This window comes from Drosophila miranda (genome assembly GCF_003369915.1).
Source record: "Drosophila miranda strain MSH22 chromosome Y unlocalized genomic scaffold, D.miranda_PacBio2.1 Contig_Y1_pilon, whole genome shotgun sequence".
NCBI lineage: Eukaryota > Metazoa > Arthropoda > Insecta > Diptera > Drosophilidae > Drosophila > Drosophila miranda.
The window spans coordinates 10691596-10704159 of record NW_022881603.1 but is presented as its reverse complement, the minus strand read 5'-3'; the positions used below and the strand labels follow the sequence as shown (position 1 = coordinate 10704159).

General features: G+C 51.7%; 4 pseudogenes; 2 read left to right on the top strand and 2 right to left on the bottom strand.

Annotated features, from left to right (window-relative positions):
• Positions 1 to 1324: 1324 nt before the first annotated feature.
• LOC117190438 lies at positions 1325 to 3895 on the top strand (annotated as a pseudogene).
• A 29-nt stretch (positions 3896 to 3924) lies between these two features.
• On the bottom strand, positions 3925 to 6240 carry LOC117191913 (annotated as a pseudogene).
• Positions 6241 to 6319: 79 nt separating this feature from the next.
• On the top strand, positions 6320 to 9143 carry LOC117191920 (annotated as a pseudogene).
• LOC117191914 lies at positions 9111 to 11443 on the bottom strand (annotated as a pseudogene).
• Positions 11444 to 12564: the final 1121 nt, after the last annotated feature.

Genomic DNA, 12564 nt, shown 5'->3' with positions numbered 1-12564 from the left:
CTTTGAGCACTAGGCGCTGAAGGGGACGGACAGACGGACAGACGGACGGACGGACAGACAGACAGGGCTCAATCGACTCGGCTATTGATGCTGATCAAGAATATATATACTTTATGGGGTCGGAAACGATTCCTTCTGGACGTTACACACATCCACTTTTACCACAAATCTAATATACCCCAATACTCATTTTGAGTATCGGGTATAAAAAAATTATAAAAAACGAGGGGAACGTTGTGAGTTGCTGCGGACACCGCAACTCTACGGTTATACCCGATACTAAGTCAGTATGGCTCTCCTCCGGCAGACGCCGCTAATATTAAACGACACGACAAAGAGTGCGTGCGAGAGAGACAGAAAATCAGTCTGAGCGTGACGTCGGGCGCTGCGTAGCCACTGCAAATTGATTTGTTCCTATTGGCTATAAAAATGATCTGATCTGATCCAGATTCAGCAATCTGATAGATATGGTCATTATCTATGATTCTGCGTTTTTAGTTTTCTCAAATGTGCAATATTGTGGATGCAACAGATTTTCGTCCTTTGTGGGCGGAAGGGGGTGGGGCGAAATTTTGAGATACACGTTTTATAGTAAGATCTAACAGGAGTGCGGATACCAAATTTGGTTACTCTAGCCTTAATAGTCTCTAAGATTTTTGAATATCCCCAGATTTTCGTCCTTTGCGGGGGCGGAAGGGGGTTTGGCGAAATTTTGAAATAAACTCGTCTCGGTCCGATATATTAGGAGTGTGGATACCAAATTTGGTTGCTCTAGCTTTTGTAGTCTCTGAGATCTAGGCGCTAATGTTTTACTCTAAGCAAAGCCGCCTATGCTACGTGTGTGTTAGAGAGAGACAGGGCGAGAAAAAATGAAATTGTTTTCTTGATGCTGGCTATAATAATAATACGATCAAATTAAGATTCCGCAGTCCTAAAGATATGGTCATTCTCTACAATTCTAAGTTTTTGGTTTTCTCATATCTTTAAAATTGTGGATGCCACAGAGTTTCGTCCTTTGTGGGGGCGGAAGGGGGCGGGGCGAAGTTTTGAAATATTTTTGTAGCAGTGACATATCACAGAAGTCTGGATCCAAAACATCGTTGCTCTAGCTCTTATAGTCTTTGAGCACTAGGCGCTGAAGGGGACGGACAGACGGACAGACGGACGGACGGACAGACGGACAGACAGACAGGGCTCAATCAGGACTCGGCTATTGATGCTGATCAAGAATATATATACTTTATGGGGTCGGAAACGATTCCTTTTGGACGTTACACACATCCACTTTTACCACAAATCTAATATACCCCAATACTCATTTTGAGTATCGGGTATAAAAAAAAACTTCTCCAACGACTCCAATGTTCTAATTGAGGAAATTGAGACCAACGATGTGCCGGACGATGAGTTGGAGCAGTTCGAGGAGACGCAGCCCCTCAGGATTGTGGACATCATAGACATGGCTACAGGGGAGGCTGAAGACAGTGACCAGAACTACGACTACGAGGAGGAAGGAGCGCTAATCAAGCGCTATGTGCAGGGAGTCCAGTGCCTAGAATTCCCAGACTTCTGCACAAAGCTCGAGCCCAGCGACGAAGATGATGAAAATAATGGAGAGGAGGAAGCAGAGGAACAACCCACAGTGTCTGCGCAACGAAAACCGCCGGTGGGACAGCAGCAGGAAGGTGCTCGCTCCGGCGGTGGCGGAAATCTGGGGCGCAAGAGCCAGCTGAGCCCCGCTCTGCAAGGATTGATGGGCGAGGCGAACCTGAGCTTCGCGTACGGTCGGTATGAGACAGCCGAACGGATTTGCATGGAGATCATCCGGCGGAACCCGCTGGCCAGTGAGCCGATAAGAGTCTCTGATTTTCTGGTGCAGCAGGGCAACATGGCCCGTGCCCGTCTTATTTATACAAAGGCCATCAAAGTGCTTCCAAAAGGTTACTTGTTAAGGCTCCGAAAAGCGCAGCTGCTGTACCTCAAGATGCTGCCCCTGATGCCGCCAGAGGAGTGGAGCACGTGCCTTAGCACGGCAAAGAATGTGGCTCGTTTCTTTCACGTCCTCGAGAAGCATGCGATAGCTCTCGAGGCCATGGAGGGGGCGTACAGTGGATGTGGAACCCGCTTCAGCCTGGAGGATCTCAACATGTATCTCGAGCTGTTGATTATCAACAAGCGATACTCCAAGGTGCTCAGTTGCCTCAGAGAGCGAACAAACTTTGAGCTGGAATGATTGGAGATGATTTACTGTTGTGTCATACCCGACGACTACGCGCCCGAGCTGAGGGCCAAGCTATGTGTGAGTCTGATCCATCTGCGGGCCCACCACCTCTTGGGCTACCTCATCCAGAATGTACAGGAGCACATCACGCTGACCGTGGGCCGCGTGGAACTGTACATGGACATCACGAAAGCCCTGATGCAGGAGCACAAGTATGCCGAGGCCATAGCCCTTATGAGTCCCATCACCGATGGCGATACCTTCGACTGTCCCGCCTTCGTCTGGCTGCAGAAGGTGGAGTGTCTTCGCCAGCTAAATCGCACCAATGAGGCCATCCAATGCTACCAGAGAGTGGTCCATCTAGCCCCCGTTTGCTACGATGACAAGTTCACGCTGTCCGCACTTCTGAAACAGCAGGGCCGGCATGAGGAGGCCGTCGAGGCCTTGGAGCAGTCTGGCGAGGTCGAGGGTCAGCCCTTGATTGCTCGCCTGCTCTACGAAATATGCGTAATGTTGAAGCAAATCGGGCGCATCGAAGAGTTTCTGGACGTGGGATATGTTTTGCTCAGTAGACATTCCATCAAGCTGAAAAATCGCGAGGAAATGATAGCGGCGGACAACGGCGGAAGTACCTACAACGCCGAGAGCTTAAAGGCCATTATGCAGATGCGAAGTCTGGCAGCTGGGGAAACGGGATCAACAGAGCCGGAGCTGCAAGTAAAAATACTTACTTGTACGATTCCGAAAGAATTCCATTCAATTGAGTGATCTTTAGGATCCCGGCAAGAGTGCCGCATCAGAGGCCTCCGATCTGACCATCAAGGATGAGTACGATCTGTTTCAGGACCTGATGCGCACGGCCCACACACATGGCATGAGCAGTGCCGCTGAGAAGCTCTGCTTCGCAATGGTCACCACAAAGAGGTTCACGTATTACCATTACGAGATTGAAAGGATTATGATACTGGCCTGCTATTTCAATGACGGTTGCGCCATTGCGTTTTCGTATCTACGTGAACTCATCGCAAAGCAGCCGAACCAGATAAACTTGTGGAACCTGCTCTCCCTGCTCGTCCAGAAGGGGGAGGACATGCGGTACTGTCGCTACATAAGGCGTCTCCTGCATCGCCAGCCCCTTGTCGACCAACAGATGCGTCTTTTCCTGGGCCACTACCATCTCAACTGCAGTTCATTCAAGTACGCTCTCAACGTGTACGTGCCCATGCTGCGCGAGAATCCGGATCCCCTGGTAGCGCTCTCCATAGCCGTCGTCTTCAATCAGTTGGCCCTGCAGAAGAAGGTGCTCCGGAAGTCGGCAGCCGTAGCTCAAGCGGTGGCCTTTGCCGAGCGCTACAAAGAACTCCGGTCTGCTGGCGATGATTTCTGCAGGTGCGCTGCCCAGCAGGAAATCTTCTACAATATCGGATGCATCTACCATCAGGCCAATATACTCCACCTCGCAGTCGAGTTCTACGAAAAGGCCTTGGCCGTGCATCATCCACTGATTGCCGAGTATGAGGACACTCTGGGACTTCAGCACGAGACGGCCTTCAACTTTCATCTCATCTACCGCGCCAATGGCAACCCCTGGAAGGCCCGTCAGTATCTCATGCGTTACTGTGTGGTGTGATATATGTATTTAAGATGAAAATATTGTAAATGTGTTTATTTGAATCTCTGTGGAGACGTACATTGAGTAATTGGTGAGGATTTTTTAGCTTGCCAAAAGATAGGCTAGCAGGCGGGCATAGTGCAGCGACGATGTTTGACCAAACGCTTGGGACAGGACTGGCCGCCATGCTTCGGCTCGCTTATGACAAAGCGATGGCCCTCGGAGAAGCCGACGCCGCAGCTGACGCTACAGGCCGACCAATTTTCCCACTCGGACATGATGCAGCCTTTGGGTAGATTGCCATCCTGGTCAGCTGTGCTCGAGGCGGAGCCTGTCATGCTGCAGGTGTGCAGACAGTCTTTCTCCGTAAGGAAGTTGTTCCGGTTTCCACGGCAACCGCCGTAGCTGAACGCATCGCAGCGATGGGTGTGCGGATTGAAGGCGTAGCGCTGGTAGCTGCCGCGGCAAGGACCAGAGTCCGGCTGTTGAACGCAAATGTCCTTGGCCAGCTCCATATTGATGTGGCAGTCCTGCGGGTTAACACACTCCTTCTGTTGATGCAGCTCCATTCGCTGCGTGCAGTTCTCCTTCTCGGGTCCGTTCTCCAGCAACAAGAGACGGGTGCGGATGGTCACGCCGCGACCACAGGTGGCTGAGCACGGGCTCCAATCACTCCACTGTGTGGTGGGACAAGTCGGATCGGGCAGCTCCACTTGCTCGTAGGTGCAGTATTGCCGCATGCACTTGTTCTTCTCCACGATGGTGATGTGCGGACAGCGCTTGCTACCCAGATGGTTGACAAAGGTGCGAGTCTGCATGGTGATTCCGATTCCGCAGCTGGCAGAACACTCGGACCATACGGACCAGTGACTGTGAGTTGGCCAGGTTCTCGCCCTCATCCTCGTCTCGGTCGCGGCTGGGGGATGAGCCGTCGGCGCACTCGGCCACCGCAGCCACACACATCTCCTTGGAAACCAATTGGCGACTGCACTTGGTCTGCTCCGCCTGCTGGGGGTAGACATACTGCCGACTGCGCATTCGGATGCCCTTGCCACAGGTCACAGAGCATGGGCTCCACGTGGAATAGTCGTTAACACGGCACTCAGCTGGGGATAAGAAGATGGAGTTAGCATTAAAATAAAATATGAATGCATCTTACCGCGAGTGTCCTGCTCCTCAGCATCGTCCGACACCTCCAGCTGGAGCGCTTACAGGAACTCTTCATCGCAGTTACGCGAGACAATCTTCTCTCTGCGCAGATGCAACTTGGCCAGTGGCGTCATCTCGCGGCTCTGCGGGTTGTAGAAAGGAGCACGGGGATCCTCTGGGTACATTGTCGTGATGCGGTACATCCGTACCGGGGGCTGTGTTTCTGAATTGGGCGACTACAGCAGAATGAACATTAGGCAATTGGACGAGGCATCCGAGCAATCTAAGACCTCACCATGTAAGTGATCCCACTGTCAGTGCCAGCATCCCAGGGATACAAATCGAAGTCCAGAGACTCCTTCCAGCTGCAGTCGTCAGTGCAAAGGTCGACGCCACTAATGCCCACGACCCAGTCCGGGGAGGACCAAACATCGACACCATAGACACCTTGGGATGCTTCCGATCTACGCGGAACTTGGAGGAGGTGTTCTCGTTTACATTCGGATACCAGAGGCCTGCGGCTTTGATCAACGTACGCAGCTTGGGCCCGTTGGCTCGAAGCTCCGTCTCCAGAGCTGCTGGCGATCCCCATTCGGCCAATGAGTGAAAACCGGCAGTCGCAATGTGATTCTCGCCCCAAAATGAGAAGTTGGACTCGTGCGAGGCCCCAATCACGTCCGAAAAGTGGGTCAACCAGATGGCAAATGGATAGTCCTTCGGATGCGTCTCATTCGACCAGATGCCCTCGAAGACAAACTGCAAAGGGACCAGTACAATTGATTATAGTTACCTTGAGGACCGCAACCACTTCCTATTCAACTAACGCTGTACTTGGCCTCGTCGCAGGCGCAACATTCCTTCTGACTCAGAAGTTCTGAGCCGTGGCAGCATCGGGTTTGCGCTGACAGATTACCGCTGACAGTTTGCCGTCATCTGCATATCACGCACGCGGACCCTCGTAAACCATGGCGGAGAGTGCTACGCAGCCAGATCCGGACTCCGGAGCTACCCACATCACCTGGACTTCCGTCTTGGGCAAGTCATCCGCCTCCGAGACGGTGTTCACACATCGATCATTGAATTGGGTTAGCGAATCACTAAATAGCTGGAACCGTCCTACGCGTCGAGGACTGGCCACTTGGGGGCGTCTGGCGCCAGTTTGAGCCTCTGCAGTAATGGTGAAGTGGGTGAAATGTTGCACCTTTGAGTGCGTGCGGGAACCGAGCAGGAGTACTGAAAAAAATTTAAAATTCGCTCTACTTCACTCGATAGTGTCATCTGCAGCTAGGGGAGGAATATATATGAGACGATATATTTTGGTGTATTTCTGAGGGTCGGTCACACTGGATACGAGAATTAGCAGCTGTTGAACATTCGATTTATGAGTTCGCGCGTTTTTTTTGTTGTTCAGTCTTCGTGTTGTTATAAAAATGTCCTCGTTTCTTGATATCCTGGGCGATGGACATGTGAACTTTGAAAAATGTGGGGACGTTGTTGTTTCGCCCAAGGACAACATGGTCGCCATGTTCTGCCATTTCTGCAAAGACATTTTCACTCATCTGCCGGAGTTCCTGAGACACCTTCAGTGGGCCCACAGCGACGTGTTGCAATTCACAAAGGAGCAGAATGTTTACAGAGTCGAGGAACTGATGTCCTTGGAGAGCTCAGAAGATGATGTACAGTCGCAGGCAAACAGCTGCAGCAGCGGCGACTCGGGATTGGCAGGCGAAATGGAAGATGCAGATGGGGAACCAGGATCATCCGAGTGCCTGGTAAATAATTTAGAAATAATGAATGCCCTGGCAGCATTCGATGTGGATGTCGATGGACTGAATAATGTCAGCCACGAACAGTCGTATTCAAAAACTCCTCCGGATTCTCGGACAGAAGGTAAGTCCAGTGCGACAGGTTCATTAACTTACTTTAAATGGTAAATACTTTTGTACCGGTAGATATTGGGGAAAAATGTGCCGCAAGAAATATTCTAGCAGAAGTGGAAGCCATGATGCTTGAAGATGAGGGCGACATTTCTCCCAGCTCCCAAACTGTCCAGTCAGTACATTGCCGTGCGGAGAGGAAAATCCAGGCAGAACCTATCATAACAGAAACACCCGTCAAGAAAACGTACTGCAAAGTAAACTACACCGAGAAGGAGATAGAGGCCCACAGCTCGAAAGGTTTCCGTCGAGCCCGCAAGCCGGGGAGAGTGAAAAAACCACCGAGCATCTGCGACCTTAAGAGCTACAACATTACCAGACACTCCCGCAAAAGGGAGGCGATCAAACAGCGCCTAAGCAGCGTAAAAAAGCGTATCATGCGCTCCCTTGAAATGATGTGTCAAAGCCAGTCGTTATGAATCTAAATGACAGGCGTCTGCCTTTAAAAGGCACCAGCATTAGGCAGGAATTGCCATATCAAGTCACTGCTGTAGCTACAAAATTGCCACGTGACAAATTTGAGTCTAAAGAAAACCGCGTTATGTTAACTCAAGCGATCCAGTCTAGTGAAATGAAGCCAGCATTTATCAACCATTTGAGCAGGACAAAAACTTTAGCTTATGTTAGTTTGATTAGGCCAGCGTTAACCTCGTCTACAACCAAATCTGTAGTTAAGGAGAAATCGGTCCTGTCCGCTTTGACAAATCGAAATAGTACTACAAATAGCACTTCTATCACCTCGGTTCCTGCTAGTCTGCGTGAACCATTGGCTAAAAACGAGGCAAAGGCCGAGGCCATAGCCCTTATGAGTCCCATCACCGATGGCGATACCTTCGACTGTCCCGCCTTCGTCTGGCTGCAGAAGGCGGAGTGTCTTCGCCAGCTAAATCGCACCAATGAGGCCATCCAATGCTACCAGAGAGTGGTCCATCTAGCCCCCGTTTGCTACGATGCCAAGTTCACGCTGTCCGCACTTCTGAAACAGCAGGGCCGGCATGAGGAGGCCGTCGAGGCCTTGGAGCAGTCTGGCGAGGTCGAGGGTCAGCCCTTGATTGCTCGCCTGCTCTACGAAATATGCGTAATGTTGAAGCAAATCGGGCGCATCGAAGAGTTTCTGGACGTGGGATATGTTTTGCTCAGTAGACATTCCATCAAGCTGAAAAATCGCGAGGAAATGATAGCGGCGGACAACGGCGGAAGTACCTACAACGCCGAGAGCTTAAAGGCCATTATGCAGATGCGAAGTCTGGCAGCTGGGGAAACGGGATCAACAGAGCCGGAGCTGCAAGTAAAAATACTTACTTGTACGATTCCGAAAGAATTCCATTCAATTGAGTGATCTTTAGGATCCCGGCAAGAGTGCCGCATCAGAGGCCTCCGATCTGACCATCAAGGATGAGTACGATCTGTTTCAGGACCTGATGCGCACGGCCCACACACATGGCATGAGCAGTGCCGCTGAGAAGCTCTGCTTCGCAATGGTCACCACAAAGAGGTTCACGTATTTCAATGCTATTTCAATGACGGTTCCGCCATTGCGTTTTCGTATCTACTTGAACTCATCGCAAAGCAGCCGAACCAGATAAACTTGTGGAACCTGCTCTCCCTGCTCGTCCAGAAGGGGGAGGACATGCGGTACTGCCGCTACATAAGGCGTCTCCTGCATCGCCAGCCCCTTGTCGACCAACAGATGCGTCTCTTCCTGGGCCACTACCATCTCAACTGCAGTTCATTCAAGTACGCTCTCAACGTGTACGTGCCCATGCTGCGCGAGAATCCGGATCCCCTGGTAGCGCTCTCCATAGCCGTCGTCTTCAATCAGTTGGCCCTGCAGAAGAAGGTGCTCCGGAAGTCGGCAGCCGTAGCTCAAGCGGTGGCCTTTGCCGAGCGCTACAAAGAACTCCGGTCTGCTGGCGATGATTTCTGCAGGTGCGCTGCCCAGCAGGAAATCTTCTACAATATCGGATGCATCTACCATCAGGCCAATATACTCCACCTCGCAGTCGAGTTCTACGAAAAGGCCTTGGCCGTGCATCATCCACTGATTGCCGAGTATGAGGACCCTCTGGGACTTCAGCACGAGACGGCCTTCAACTTGCATCTCATCTACCGCGCCAATGGCAACCCCTGGAAGGCCCGTCAGTATCTCATGCGTTACTGTGTGGTGTGATATATGTATTTAAGATGAAAATATTGTAATTGTGTTTATTTGAATCTCTGTGGAGACGTACATTGAGTAATTGGTGAGGATTTTTTAGCTTGCCAAAAGATAGGCTAGCAGGCGGGCATAGTGCAGCGACGATGTTTGACCAAACGCTTGGGACAGGACTGGCCGCCATGCTTCGGCTCGCTTATGACAAAGCGATGGCCCTCGGATAAGCCGACGCCGCAGCTGACGCTACAGGCCGACCAATTTTCCCACTCGGACATGATGCAGCCTTTGGGTAGATTGCCATCCTGGTCAGCTGTGCTCGAGGCGGAGCCTGTCATGCTGCAGGTGTGCAGACAGTCGTTCTCCGTAAGGAAGTTGTTCCGGTTTCCACGGCAACCGCCGTAGCTGAACGCATCGCAGCGATGGGTGTGCGGATTGAAGGCGTAGCGCTGGTAGCTGCCGCGGCAAGGACCAGAGTCCGGCTGTTGAACGCAAATGTCCTTGGCCAGCTCCATATTGATGTGGCAGTCCTGCGGGTTAACACACTCCTTCTGTTGATGCAGCTCCATTCGCTGCGTGCAGTTCTCCTTCTCGGGTCCGTTCTCCAGCAACAAGAGACGGGTGCGGATGGTCACGCCGCGACCACAGGTGGCTGAGCACGGGCTCCAATCACTCCACTGTGTGGTGGGACAAGTCGGATCGGGCAGCTCCACTTGCTCGTAGGTGCAGTATGGCCGCATGCACTTGTTCATCTCCACGATGGTGATGTGCGGACAGCGCTTGCTACCCAGATGGTTGACAAAGGTGCGAGTCTGCATGGTGATTCCGATTCCGCAGCTGGCAGAACACTCGGACCATACGCTCCAGGGCGATGTCTTGCAGAGACCGGCTCCCTCGCCATTGTCGTTGACCAGTGACTGTGAGTTGGCCAGGTTCTCGCCCTCATCCTCGTCTTGGTCGCGGCTGGGGGATGAGCCGTCGGCGCACTCGGCCACCGCAGCCACACACATCTCCTTGGAAACCAATTGGCGACTGCACTTGGTCTGCTCCGCCTGCTGGGGGTAGACATACTGCCGACTGCGCATTCGGATGCCCTTGCCACAGGTCACAGAGCATGGGCTCCACGTGGAATAGTCGTTAACACGGCACTCAGCTGGGGATAAGAAGATGGAGTTAGCATTAAAATAAAATATGAATGCATCTTACCGCGAGTGTCCTGCTCCTCAGCATCGTCCGACACCTCCAGCTGGAGCGCTTGCAGGAACTCTTCATCGCAGTTACGCGAGACAATCTTCTCTCTGCGCAGATGCAACTTGGCCAGTGGCGTCATCTCGCGGCTCTGCGGGTTGTAGAAAGGAGCACGGGGATCCTCTGGGTACATTGTCGTGATGCGGTACATCCGTACCGGGGGCTGTGTTTCTGAATTGGGCGACTACAGCAGAATGGACATTAGGCAATTGGACGAGGCATCCGAGCAATCTAAGACCGCACCATGTAAGTGATCCCACTGTCAGTGCCAGCATCCCAGGGATACAAATCGAAGTCCAGAGACTCCTTCCAGCTACAGTCGTCAGTGCAAAGGTCGACGCCACTGATGCCCACGACCCAGTCCGGGGAGGGACCAAACATCGACACCATAGACACCTTGGGATGCTTCCGATCCACGCGGAACTTGGAGGAGGTGTTCTCGTTTACATTCGGATACCAGAGGCCTGCGGCTTTGATCAACGTACGCAGCTTGGGCCCGTTGGCTCGAAGCTCCGTCTCCAGAGCTGCTGGCGATCCCCATTCGGCCAATGAGCGAAAACCGGCAGTCGCAATGTGATTCTCGCCCCAAAATGAGAAGTTGGACTCGTGCGAGGCCCCAATCACGTCCGAAAAGTGGGTCAACCAGATGGCAAATGAATAGTCCTTCGGATGCTTCTCATTCGACCAGATGCCCTCGAAGACAAACTGCAAAGGGACCAGTACAATTGATTATAGTTACCTTGAGGACCGCAACCACTTCCTATTCAACTAACGCTGTACTTGGCCTCGTCGCAGGCGCAACATTCCTTCTGACTCAGAAGTTCTGAGCCGTGGCAGCATCGGGTTTGCGCTGACAGATTACCGCTGACAGTTTGCCGTCATCTGCATACCACGCACGCGGACCCTCGTAAACCATGGCGGAGAGTGCTACGCAGCCAGATCCGGACTCCGGAGCTACCCACATCACCTGGACTTCCGTCTTGGGCAAGTCATCCGCCTCCGAGACGGTGTTCACACATCGATCATTGAATTGGGTTAGCGAATCACTAAATATCTGGAACCGGCCTACGCGTCGAGGACTGGCCACTTGGGGGCGTCTGGCGCCAGTTTGAGCCTCTGCAGTAATGGTAAAGTGGGTGAAATGTTGCACCTTTGAGTGCGTGCGGGAACCGAGCAGGAGTACTGAAAAAAATTTAAAATTCGCTCTACTTCACTCGATAGTGTCATCTGCAGCTAGGGGAGGAATATATATGAGACGATATATTTTGGTGTATTTCTGAGGGTCGGTCACACTGGATACGAGAATTAGCAGCTGTTGAACATTCGATTTATGAGTTCGCGCGTTTTTTTTGTTGTTCAGTCTTCGTGTTGTTATAAAAATGTCCTCTTTTCTTGATATCCTGGGCGATGGACATGTGAACTTTGAAAAATGTGGGGACGTTGTTGTTTCGCCCAAGGACAACATGGTCGCCATGTTCTGCCATTTCTGCAAAGACATTTTCACTCATCTGCCGGAGTTCATGAGACACCTTCAGTGGGCCCACAGCGACGTGTTGCAATTCACAAAGGAGCAGAATGTTTACAGAGTCGAGGAACTGATGTCCTTGGAGAGCTCAGAAGATGATGTACAGTCGCAGGCAAACAGCTGCAGCAGCGGCGACTCGGGATTGGCAGGCGAAATGGAAGATGCAGATGGGGAACCAGGATCATCCGAGTGCCTGGTAAATAATTTAGAAATAATGAATGCCCTGGCAGCATTCGATGTGGATGTCGATGGACTGAATAATGTCAGCCACGAACAGTCGTATTCAAAAACTCCTCCGGATTCTCGGACAGAAGGTAAGTCCAGTGCGAAAGGTTCATTAACTTACTTTAAATGGTAAATACTTTTGTACCGGTAGATATTGGGGAAAAATGTGCCGCAAGAAATATTCTAGCAGAATTGGAAGCCATGTTGCTTGAAGATGAGGGCGACATTTCTCCCAGCTCCCAAACTGTCCAGTCAGTACATTGCCGTGCGGAGAGGAAAATCCAGGCAGAACCTATCATAACAGAAACACCCGTCAAGAAAACGTACTGCAAAGTAAACTACACCGAGAAGGAGATAGAGGCCCACAGCTCGAAAGGTTTCCGTCGAGCCCGCAAGCCGGGGAGAGTGGAAAAACCACCGAGCATCTGCGACCTTAAGAGCTACAACATTACCAGACACTCCCGCAAAAGGGAGGCGATCAAACAGCGCCTAAGC